This window comes from Muntiacus reevesi, chromosome 12, assembly GCF_963930625.1.
Source record: "Muntiacus reevesi chromosome 12, mMunRee1.1, whole genome shotgun sequence".
NCBI lineage: Eukaryota > Metazoa > Chordata > Mammalia > Artiodactyla > Cervidae > Muntiacus > Muntiacus reevesi.
In genome coordinates, this window is record NC_089260.1 from 12,339,656 (window position 1) to 12,352,646 (window position 12,991).

Genomic DNA, 12,991 nt, shown 5'->3' on the forward strand with positions numbered 1-12,991 from the left:
TCTTGGGCTCCCAAACCACTGCAGATAGTGACTGCAGCCATGAAATTAAAAGACACTTGTTCCTTGGAAGAACAGCTATGATCAACCTAGACAGCATATTAAAAAGCAGAGACATTACTTTGCCGACAAAGGTCTGTCTAATCAAAGCTATGGTTTTTCCAATAGTCATATATGGATGTGAGAGTTGGACTATAAAGAAAGCTGAGTGCTGAAGAATTGATGCTTTTGAACTGTGGTGTTGGAGAAGACTCTTGAGAGTCCCTTGGACTGCAAGGATATCAAACCAGTCAATCCTAAAGGAAATCAATTCTGAGTATTCATTGGAAGGACTGATGTTGAAGCTGAAACTCCAATACTTTGGCCACCTGATGCTAAGAACTGACTCATTGGAAAAGACCTGATGCTGGGAAAGATCGAAGGCGGGAGGAGAAGGGGATAACAGAGCGTGAGATGATTGGATGGCATCACTAACTTGATGGAAATGAGTTTGAGCAAGCTCTGGAAGTTGGTGATGGACAGGGAGGCCTGGCGTGCTGCAGTCCATGGGGTCACAAAGAGTTGGACATGACTGAGAGACTGAACTGACCAACTTAACCAATCAGTGTCTACTGAGATCCTATACGATAGATGCTTCCACATTTTTTTTCATGTAAACTTGACAACAAGACTAAGAGATTAGTGTAATTATTAGCTTCATTTTTCAATTGAGGGAAATGAAACTCAGGTCAAATGGCTAGTTCAAAGTCATACCACTGTAAATGGAAGAGTATGAATTTAGAAAGGTCTTCCCCAGTGGCTCAGCAGTAAAGAATTGGCCTGAAATGCAGGAGACGCTGGTTCAATCCCTGGGTTGGGAAGATCCCCTGTAGAAGGAAATTGCAAACCATACCAGTATTCTTGACAGAGAAATCCCATGGACAGAGGAGTCTGGTAGACTACAGTTCATGGGTTCATGACGTAGGATGTGACTTAGTGACTAAACAACAACAATGTGAATTTAGAAGCAGATGACTTGCTTTTTTCATCATTTGACAACAAGGTGCAAATCTATGAATTGATGCTGAGTTTCTGAGGCCTAGTTTGTCATAGTTCTCACTTTGCAAAACTAAGTTTTAAAAGAAGGGGCTTTGGGAATTTCCTGACACCCAGTGATGAGAAACTGATGCTCTCACTGTCAAGGACCCAGGTTCAGTCCCTGGTCAGGGAACTAAAATCTTGTAAGTCACAGCACAGCAAAAATAAATAAATACATACACAAATAAAGAGGTTTCAGAACTTGACAGATCTTGGTTTGAGTCCTGGTTCTGCCACCTTCTGGTTCTGAGACTTTGGTCAAGTCAAATGAACCTCTTTGCATATCAGTTTCCTTATCGAGAAAATGAGGTTTATGTATGAAAATTTTACATGAGATTTGCACGAAAACATTTGGTATGTGACAAAGCTCTATATAGATTAACTTCTATTCACAAGGCTGGCAGATGACGACAGAGAGAGTCCAGTGGCAGAAGGAAGATTTGAACTTGCAACTCTGCTTGACTCCCTGGATCCCTCTGTTTATCTGTTTCCTCAGGTGTTCTTTGACCTCCCATCACCACCTTACTTGATGGTTTAATTGGAGGATGAATGCCTCTTGCTGAAATAGCAAGTTTTGTTGATGGCTCCTTAATTGATTCTGAAGACAAAATATTTACTCTGGAACGAAATAGCTTTGGGTACAACGTCACCAGGTCAAAGGAAAGGGAATGTAGAATTGGTTCTGTTAGGACCTAATTAGGAACGTGTAGTCTGAGGGCCTTATCATCAGGTAAACCTTCCCCAGTTTTTCTGAAAATAGCTGTTCAGAGAAACCCACAACTTTTGGAAGTTTGCAAAAGCCCATAAAGGTCAGATATCTCTTAGGACAAGACAAATAAACAAAGCAAAATTAAATAAAGGAAAAAAAAAAACCAGAAAGAACAAATATCTCCCTACTCCAACAAAATGCATTCATTCCCATTTAAAGGCTGCCAAACAATGCCTGATCTTTACACAATTCTTTTTGTTCCATGAATTTCAAATACCTTGAATTCACTGGATTCTGACCTTCTATAGAAGCAAGATGAAGGCAGAATCAGCCTGCAAGGTGAATTTGGATTTCTGGGGGGAGGGCAAACTAGTGATCTAGAAGCTGTCTCCAGAAGCCCTTGCCTCCCTGGGGGTCAAGGTCACTTGCAGCTGCGTGGTCTTGGCCGTGGACACCCTGGAGCTCTACTCTCTACCCCCTCCCCACTTCCCTTTGGCAAAATCATGACGTTCTTTCCCAAGTTAGGCAACAAGAATTTTCTTTTCCAGAACCAACTATGAAGCTAGGATACAATTACTCATATGGTTTAATTTAGAATGCAAAAATCTTTGAAAAATAGATATTTTCGAAATAAGCGTTTTGGTCTGGAGCTCTGGTTCTCATTAACTTGGCTGAAGCCCTTGATGATAAGTTGGAATTGTTAAACACCAGCTCACACGCCTGCTCTCAGGTGTTCATAAACCCGCTGCCTTCCCCGGGGACCCTGGCCAGCGGCATCCTGACAGGCCTGCATGGAGACCTGGTATTTCCCTCACTCCATCCGTGACTTTTGGGAAAGGGAGCTGAATGGTTTAATGTGATGTTTGGTCATCTCTGCCCACCCTGCTGAAGCACACAGTGTAGGAATGACAGGCCGTGGGGTCGGTTCTGCCTTCAAACCCTGGCATGAACCCCCCGCCAGGGTGTGCGTGGTCTCCCCTCTCCCATCCTGACCATGCGTCCGTGGCAGGGGCTTACCTTCACTGGGTTCACTGCACGTGAGTCTTGAAGGAAAAACTTTGGCTGAAGCTGAAGTCTTTCCTGCCCGATGGGAATGTATTAAATTTTATTAGAACAAGCCAAATGTAATCTCTATACCTCCTGTTAAACATAGAATGCATGGTACAAAAAGGCTTTCCATAGGCATGTAAAATTACATGTTTGCTTTAAGACATGCCTTTTATCTACGATGTTCCAAGAACAGGAAAAGCATTAACCACTGGTTCTCAGGAATGACCTTCATTAGGGAGGAAGGCAAGAAACCTGGTAATTTTTTCCCTGCAGTTTCCCAGGAAAGGGATACTAGAGCCCTACGCCTGTGAAGATGTAGATTTCAGAGTCCAAAGCCCTGGATGCTGTGTGTGAGATTCACAGGGCTTCTCTTCCCTGGCACATGAGGAAAGAGTCTGTACTGGAAACCCAAAGCCTTAAGCACGCTGGTCAACTCCAGAAACTGACTCTACAGACCCTCTTTGATAAGACTTCTCTTCCAAAGACTCCAGAAGAGCCTCTCTGAAGTTTTCCATTTGGAAAATAACAAAAGATGTGGTGCTTTAATCTCCTTGTCTTGCTGATATATCTTGGGACTTAACCTGCTCAAGCCTACTATCAACTCAGCTGAGTCCTGTTTCCTTGGCCATTGCCCCCAGGGCCAAACTTCCACTCAGGTCCGCTCCCCCCCCCCCACCCCCCCCCCGCTCCTTCTATTATGCCCTCCTGAACGCTTGATCCTCTATCCTTATCTTCTCAATAAACGTTCCTTTCACCATCTGCTCAGCAGAAACCTGTTGTAGACCTGCTCTTAGCATTTCTCTACTCTAAGCTCACAGTTCCTTACCTGCAATGACCAACTACAGAGAAGTGAAAGCATTCTATATTTTATTTGGTGACAGAAACAGATGTGAACTGATGTGAATCTGTTCATCCTACTTATGTTAATATTTATGCATTTGTCTGAAGAAATGTTAGTGTGTTTGATTATGAAGTGCTTCCCAGGTATTACGTATTAACTGTATGTGTTCCATTATTCATTTCCTAAAATCTTAAAAATTTTGAATCCAAAAACACATCTGGCCCAAGGGATCTGCATGAGGGATTGTAGACTCATGCCTCTAAGACGTGAAGTGCAAGTTGCTCAGCTGTGTCCTACTTTTTGCGACCTCATGGACTGTAGCCCGCCAGGCTCCTCAGTCCATGGGATTCTCCAGGCAAGAATACTGGCGTGGGTAGCCATTCCCTTCTCCAGGGGATCTTCCTGACCCAGAGACTGAACCCAGGTCTCTGACATTGTGGGCAGATTATTTACCCTCTGAGCCCCCAGGGAAGCCCATGCTCCGGCTCCGCATTGCCAGAGACCTGGGTTTGATCCCTGGGTCAGGAAGATCCCTTGGAGGAGGGAATGGCAACCCACTCCAGTATTCTTGCCTGGAGAATCCCATGGACAGAGGAGCCTGGCAGGCTACAGTCCATGGGGTCGCAAAAAGTCGGGCACAACTGAACGACTTTCACTTCATTCACTTTTTTTCCTCTGGTTATTGACCACACTCCTCTGCCGTGTTGATATTGTTTGCTCAACTTCTGGTTATTTCTCTCAATGACGGAGGTTACATATTTCCATATTTTTCTTCTTCTCTCACTAAATTCTGCACTAAATTCACTCTGCCTGACCACTATTTGCCAACTCCAGGGGACCCTTTTTATCCTTTACTTTATTGCTCTGTCTGTGTCCCTAGAAACTGTTCACCTCTCTGGTCTTGATAACGTCTCCTCCCTCTCCTTCTTCAGGATCATTCTCTCTGGTCCTCCGTTCTGCCTTCATCATTATGAGTGATTGATTTAAGTGATTGAGAGTGATTCAAGTCTATTAACAAGTGAAACTATTAGGCATTTCTCTTGGCCTCAAGATACTATGAAAGATTATTGAAACTCCAAAGGGATTATGGATAGAGAATGTCTGAGAGCTATGTAGCACACATATATACAGTCTGTAAAGAGAATCCTTATTTGTTTCTACTGCTGCCTAGAACTGCTTAGGCTGGATATACTGTAGTTATTTCCACTGGCCCCCACTGGTGGACTTTTGGTTTGTTTCCAGATTTTAGCTATTTCAAATAATGCTGAAATGAATAGCCTTGTGCATGTGTCTTTTTGTATCTTTGCCAGTGTTTCTGTGGGAGAGAGTCCTAGAAGTGGGATGGTTGGGTCAAAGGGTAAATGCATATGACATTTTGCTGGATACTGCCAAGTTCCCCTGCATAGGGGTTATACCATTTTGCATTCCCATCATCAAATTATGAGAGTATCTGTTCCCCAAAGTCTTGCCAATAAAGTATGATGTCAAAGTTTTGGGGTTTTGCCAATATGATAGGTGAGAAATTGCATCTAACTGCAGTTTTAATTTGCATTTCTCTTAAGATGAAAAAGGTTGAACATGTTTTTCATATGAGTAAGAGTAATTTGCATTTATTTTTCAATGAGTTGTCTGATTATACCTCTGGTGAAGATTTCTATAGGGTTTTGGTCTTTTTCTTCTCCATTTTTAGAGGCTGTTTAATGTGTAATTATAAATATTTTCCCTGGTTTGTCATTTGGCTTTTTAGAAAATATAAATATATATTTCCAAATAGCCCTGTAAATTGTCATCTGTCTTTTTAGTTGCATATTATGGTGTTAATATGTAATAGTCATGTATGGATGTGAGAGTTGGACTATAAAGAAAGCTGAGCACTGAAGAATTGATGCTTTTGAACTGTGGTGCTAGAGAAGACTCTTGAGAGTCCTTTGGACTGCAAGGAGATCCAACCAGTCCATCCTAAAGGAGATCAGTCCTGGGTGTTCATTGGAAGGACTGATGTTGAAGCCGAAATTCCAATACTTTGGCCACCTGATGTGAAGAGCTGACTCATTTGAAAAGACCCTGATGCTGGGAAAGATTGAGGGCAGGAGGAGAAGGGGATGACAGAGGATGAGATGGTTGGATGGCATCATCGACTCAATGGACATGAGTTTGGGTAGGCTCCAGGAGTTGATGATGGACAGGGAGGCCTGGCGTGCTGCAGTCCATGGGCTTGCAAAGAGTCGGACACGACTGAGTGACTGAACTGAACTGAACTGAATTATGGTGTTATGTTTTTTTTTTTTTTAATTTATTCAAATTCTTACACTTTTACTTTGGTGAAGCTTTTGGATGCTGAGCTACACAGTTAGGAAAATTTCCCTACTCTATTAACTTGTGTTTTCTTTTAATGCACTTTTGACTTTACCATGCCTTTCTATGTCCAGAAACTAAAGAAGACAATAAGAAAAAAATCATGTGAAATTTGGAAGCGCCAAGATACAACTTCTTACCTTGAAGTGTTGGGACCTAGAATGACTTTGTGGATTTTCCTACGGACATATAGTCAGTCATCTTTTATATTTGGCTTCTAGTTCTGACTCTGAAAAGTACCCATTTGTACCTGGAAAGTTGGCTTTAAAATATATTGACTACAGGCAATTGCCTTTGTTTTACTCAATAAAAGATAGGAAGTGAATCGACTGGCAGAACAAAGACGGCACACAAATAAAGGAGCAGTGAAATTCTAGAGGCTGACTTGAGTAGATTTATTGGTGCTTGTTTTCATCTTTGGTGAATTTGTGTGTGTGCATGTGTGCGTATGTGATAATCCACAGAAGTGCCATGTACTACCTTTTTTCAAAGCGATATTGACTTATGACCGCTCATACACTGTGCTGCAGAAAAGCAAGGAAAAACTTTGTAGAAGAACAAAGTCATGTTTCTAACAGTACTAGAAAACACTAACTCTGGCCCCAATTACCTAAATGTTATCCCAACCAAAAAAAATTTTCATTTTCCTCGTTAGTAGACTTGTATTACAAAAAATTATGTTCCATTGTGTTTTGAATTTTGTTAAAATTTTATTTAAAAATTTGTGAAAATTTGTTTTCTATCTTATTCTCTAAGTACCTACATAATATCCTTGACTTCGTCTCTTTGTGTGTAAAGCCTCAAATATAGTCTACCTGGTTGTTAATCTCAGCCTTAAATAAACAGTAACACTTGTGATGGAACTTAAAGGAGAAAGTTCAAGGTGTTACAGAGGTTTAACTAGCCCACGGCATAGATTTGCACACTTTGGAATGCAGGAAATTCTCATCACCCAACCCTGCCACAGTAGGCTGTTTCAGCAGCTCTGAGTGAAAACAAAGTATATGACTTTTCAATAAGGATCTGGATGATTTCACTGAAGAGTGGACTACCATGAGAAAGTCGGTGCAGGGTAGGGCAAGGCCTCTCAAAGGAGGTAAAATGTAAATCTCTAGTTGAAGGCTAAACGGGTCAAAACTGGAGAAGAGTGTTCTGAAGAGAAAGGACAGTGGATAGGGGCAGGAGTTTCAGACGAAGTGAAGGAAGTTCGGGGTTTCTGGAGCAGAGAGAGTGAAGTAAACAAATCAATACACAGGGAAAACTGAGCAGGGAGAGAGACTCACTCCTGGAAGGACTATAACCTGTTAACATAGTTTGGCCTTTACTCAAGGACAGTGACGGATCATTGAATAAATGTTTTTGAAATAATTATTTTATAGCTGCATCTTTATATACTTATTTACACATATGCATGATTTCATTTTAATTTTTTTGTCTTAAAATTTTTTTTGGTGTGTAATTGATTACAATGTTGTTTTAGTTTGAGGTGTATGGCAAAGTAATCAGTTGTACATATACATATAGCCACTCTTTTTTAAAAGATTCTTCTATATAGGCCATTGGAGGAAAACTATATAGCAGTTTTTTATTGATGTTAGTCGTTCAATTGCATCTGACTCTTTGCAAACCCATAGACTGTAGCTGCTAGGCTGCTCTGTCCGTGGAATTCTCCGGGCAAGAATACTGGAGTGGGCTGCCATTCCCTTCTCCAGAGGTTCTAACTAGGTGTGTGTTTTATATACAATAGTGTGTATACATCAATCCCAACCCCAGATTTTCCCCTCACTCCTGTGCTCTGGTAACCATAAATTTGTTTTCTACATCTGTGATTTTATTTCACTTAAGATTTTACTTAAATTTTTTTAAATGGAAGTAGTTTATAATGAGATTCTACATGTAAGTGATGGAAAATTTCTTTCTCTGCTTGATTTACTTCACTTAATATGATAACCTGTAGGTCCATCCCTGTTGCTCCAAATGACATTATTCATTATTTCATTCTTTATGGCTGAGCAGGGAGAAGGAAATGGCAACCCACTCCAGTACTCTTGCCTAGAGAATTCCGTGGACAGAGGAGCCTGGTGGGCTGCCGTCCAGGGGGTCGCACAGAGTTGGACAAAACTGAAGTGACTTTAGCAGCAGCAACATGGCTGAGCAATGTTCCATTGTGTGTGCACATATATATATTTATATATATATATATATACATATTTATCGCACATCTTTATCCATTCATATGTCAACAGACATTTAGGTTGCTTCCATATCTTAGTTATTGTAATAGTGTTGCTGCAAATACTGGGGTACATATACATGATTCTATGTAAGTGCCTATATATGCATGACTTTTTTAAAAAAAGTGTGATCCTTTTTCTTTTCTTTTCCTTTATTATATGGTCTCTCTTCTTCTCTTTCCCCAAGTCTCCTCAAGCAACCTATTGTTGTGGACTGAATTATGTTCCCTCCCCCTCAAGTTTATAGTTGAACACTTAAACCCCAGTACCTCAGAATGTGACTGCATTTGGAGCTAGAGCTTTTAAAGAGAGAATAAGATTGAATAAAATCATAGTGATTGGGGCCTAATCCAATATGACTGGTGTCTTTTTCAAGTGGGGAGAGACACCAGGCCTGCACACACAGAGCAGAGGCCACTTGAGGACACAGCGGGAAGGTGGCTCTCCACAAGCCTCAGGAGAAACCAAACCTGCTGACACCTCGATCACTGGCTTCCAGAGAAAACAAATTTCTGTTATTTAAGTCACTCAGTTTGTGGAATTTTGTTGTGGCAGCCCTAGCAGACTAATGCATTCATATAACTATCCTACATTGTATTCTTGCAAAATTTTCTCCGTATTCATATAGTTCTCTATGGCTATTAACATACACATATGTATACTGCACATTTCACTTAATTTAAGATGCTGCAATATAAGATACACAATTGTGTTCTATGTTGAAAGATGAAAATGCTGCCAATTAAACCGTGACACAATGCTTTCTTAACCCTTGTAATTTTTCAACTTATTGAACTAGCTCTTTTATGCCTTTTTAGATATCACTCATTTGTACACATGAAAGAAAAACTGTGTAAGTGAAATAAAGTGGGTTAGATATCCCTGAAACTTCTTCATAGTCAGAGTTTGACTCTTTGGAATCCCTTTTCAATTCACAGACATTGCGTGTATGCTTTTCCGGACTTTGCTGTCATCTGCACCATCAGGAGCGTTGGTGATGTTGCCTTTGGGCTGTTCCTTGAAGCTCCAGCAACACCCATTATGTGCAGGTGCATTTCAGAATCAAGGAAATGCAAACATATATGTACACACAGACATTTTTTGGGAGGTGTGGTTGGTTTTTTTCTTTTTACCAAGATGGCATTATATTATACACATTTTCCTGCATTTTGCTTTTCTCACTGAGTAGAACTCCCTCCAAGTCCCTTGGCATAGCTCTTTTTAATTCTTTTAGATAGACATATAGAATTTTATGATGTAGATGTATCACAATATGTTTAGCCAGTTTCCCATTTATGAACATTCATTTTGTTTATAAAGTTTTCTGCAATTGCAAACTATGCTGCAATAAATATCCTATACATATGCCCTTAAGTATTAGTGCTTTATATTCCAGGGCTGGAATTACTAAGCCAAAGGATACTGTTTATTTTAACATACGTTGTAAGATTGCTTTCCACAAATGATAGGAAACCTCTTCTTTCCACTAGCAATGTATGTGAGTGTTCTGCTCCCCATAACCTGCATACTCATTTTAGGAGAAATGACATTTAATAAGTCTTCCCATCCAAGAGAGTGGTTATCTTGTTTGTCTTTAACAATATCTCTCATTTTCTTCATATAGTTCTTGTGCATTTCTTGTTAAATTTATTCTTAAGTAGTCATAATTTTTGTCCCTCCTAGAATGAATTATTTTCCCCCGTTTTCAATCCTAAGAGTTTATTCTAGAATAAAGCCACTGGTTTTCAAAAATATTTAGCTTATATACATCTCCTTTCCAAACTGTCTTTTAATTCTGTTTCAATTATTTAGTCATATCATTAGCTTTAAGAGATTTTCCAATTGCTTCCCCCGCACCAGCCTTTGAAGACTGTTAGCAAAATGCATTCCTCATGACAGTTTTCTCTTGAAGGAAGACAGGGCACTTCTGCGCTGCCACAGCTACTATTTATTCACCTTTTCTTCTGTGGAATGTTTTTGATTTCTCCTTACCTTTTCTCCTTTCTTTACCCTCTTGAGAGCACTTTTGCCTTCTTTTCTCCACCCTCTACCTCCAACTCCTACATTTTGAGATAGTGCTTCTTCAAATGCATCCCTCTGCTTCAACTGTACTTGTTGCAAATTATACACTGTATACTATACAAATAAATGTGCATTTTCATTTAGATTTTAGTTTACATACATATACATGATGCTGAGTAATATTAACAACTGTTCCTTTTTATCATCTCCCATCTCGGAATCTCTATTTTGATTCATTTATGAAAGTGTTCATTTTTTTTTCTCTCAAGGATTTCCTTATTAAGGGAGCTTGAGTAATATACATTTTTTTTCTTCTTTGCCTGTTTTCTGGTATTTTTCACTCACTTGAAAAGAGAATAGTATCTTGGCTGGGTACAGAGCTCTTGGTTCATAGTCCTTCCTGTCAGTGTTTGTAGATGGTTTTCCCTGACTCCTAGCTTTCTAGTTTCTGAGTGAGAAGTTGGATTTTCTTTTCCCCCTCTAATAGCAGATAGGGCTTCCCTGGTGCCTCAGTGGTGAAGAATTTGCCTGCCAGTTCAGGAGACATGGGTTCAATCCCTGGATTAGTAGGGGAGAAGGAAATGGCAACCCACTCCAGTATTCTTGTCTGGGAAATCCCATAGACAGAGAGGCCTGGTGGACTATGGTCCATGGGATTGCAAAGTGTTGGACATGACTTAGCAACTAAGCAAAAACAACAATAGCAGGTAGGTTGATTAAAAAAATATATATATATATATTTATTTATTTTCAGCTGTGCTGGCTCTCTGTTGCTATGCATGGACTTTCTCTAGTTGTGGTGAGCAGTGGCTACTTTTCATTGCTGTTCACAAGCTTCTCATTGTGGTGGCTTCTCTTGTGGCAGAGTGTGGGCTCTAGACACGCGGGATTGAGCAGTTGCAGTGGGAGGCCCAGTAGTTGCAGACACGGGCTCTAGAATATGTGGATTCAAGAGAGGTGGTGCAGGGGCTTCGTTTCCCTACAGCATGTGGGATCTTCCTGGAACAGGAATCCAACCTGCAACCTCTGTATTGGCAGGTGGACTCCCAACCACTGGACCTCCAGGAAGGCCTCAGATATGTTGATTTTTAAATGTTTGCATGCTTATGAGATTTCTTCTTACTCCTTAAAGCTCAAGAATTCCAGTCTGCTTGTCTGTGATTTTTCTTTTCTTGTCAATCCAGCCTGAAACTCCATATATATGCTTCCAGTCTGAGGATTGGTATCTTTCTTCAGTTCAGGAGAGCTTTCTCTTACTCTTTGTTGAGTTGTTTCTTACTCTTACTCCTTCCTTCATCTGTTCCTTTTTCTCTTTTAGAGAGAGTTATTATTTTTATATTATTAATAACTCTCTGGATCCCTCAAGTTTCTACCTTTTTCTTGGATACTTTAATTTCTTTCAAACTTTTGCTCAGTGCTTTGAAGTATATCTTGAATTCGCTTTTCTAGAGCACTTATTAGGGTCTTAATGATCATGTGCTATGCGGTGCAGTGCTTAGTCACTCAGTCATTTCTGACTATTGGTGACTCCATGGACTCCAGGCTCCTCTGTCCATGGGGATTGTCCAGGCAAGAATACTGGAGTGGGTTGCCATGCCCTCCAGGGGATCTTCCCAACCCAGAGATTGAACCCAGGTCTCCTGCATTGCAGGCAGATTCTTTACCATCTGAGCCACAAGGCAACCCCTCAAATACTGGAGTGGATAGCCTATCCTTTTTCCAGGGGATCTTCCTGATCCAGGAATTGAACCGAGGTCTCCTGCATTGCAGGGAGATTCTTTACCAACTGAGCTACCAGGGAAGCCCCCTTAATGATCTTATTCTCCTTTAATTTAGCTAATAAATTTTCCGCTGAGAGATTTCATTTTTATGCAAGTAAAGTCTTTTAAAACTGCTTGTAGAACTCCTTATTAACCTTATTTTCTGCTCAGATTTCCATCTATTTTCTCGCAGTTCTGTTTCACTGGGAACTTGTTTTGGTTATTCTACATGATCTTCCTCTGTCTGGTGGCTGGGATTTTTAAGATGGGTTGTTAGTTTCCCCTGTTTACTCTTTAGGAATCAGACATGGTTGTTGAAGTGTCCTTAAAGATGGGAATCCTATTGGAGATGAAACGAAAATGGATTTGTGTTCCTGTAGGCCTATAGTGTGGGGCTTCTCAGCTGGCGCTAGTGGTGAAGAATTTGCCTGCCAATGTATAAGACATAAGAGATGTGGGTTCAATCCCTGGGTCAGGAAGATCCCCTGGAGAAGGAAATGGCAACCCACTCCAGCATTCTTGCCTGGAGAATCCCATGGAGAGAGAAGCCTGGGGGGCTACAGTCCGTAAGGTTGCACAGAGTTGGACATGACTGAAACGACTTAGCACTTATGTACATAGGGCTATAGTGTAAAGACAGATGTCAACCTTCTGCTGAGACATCTGGAAGTAGCTTCTATTTCTCCCTTTACTCAGCTCTAGAGAAGGGAGGGTTTATTCACTTATTCTTTCCTCTCTTGGCTTTGGAAAGGTCTGAAAGATCCACACATATCTACTAGGTTGAGGTCAGCTTGAAGAAGTGGAGGGCATAGTGGGGATTCCAAGAATGCCTAATTGACAAAGTCTTCCTCTAGTTCATCTATACTCAGAAATCCTCAGATTTGGCTACCAAATCTACTCTGCTTTGATTGCCTAGCCCAGGGGAGGCGCTAATCCTACATTAGCT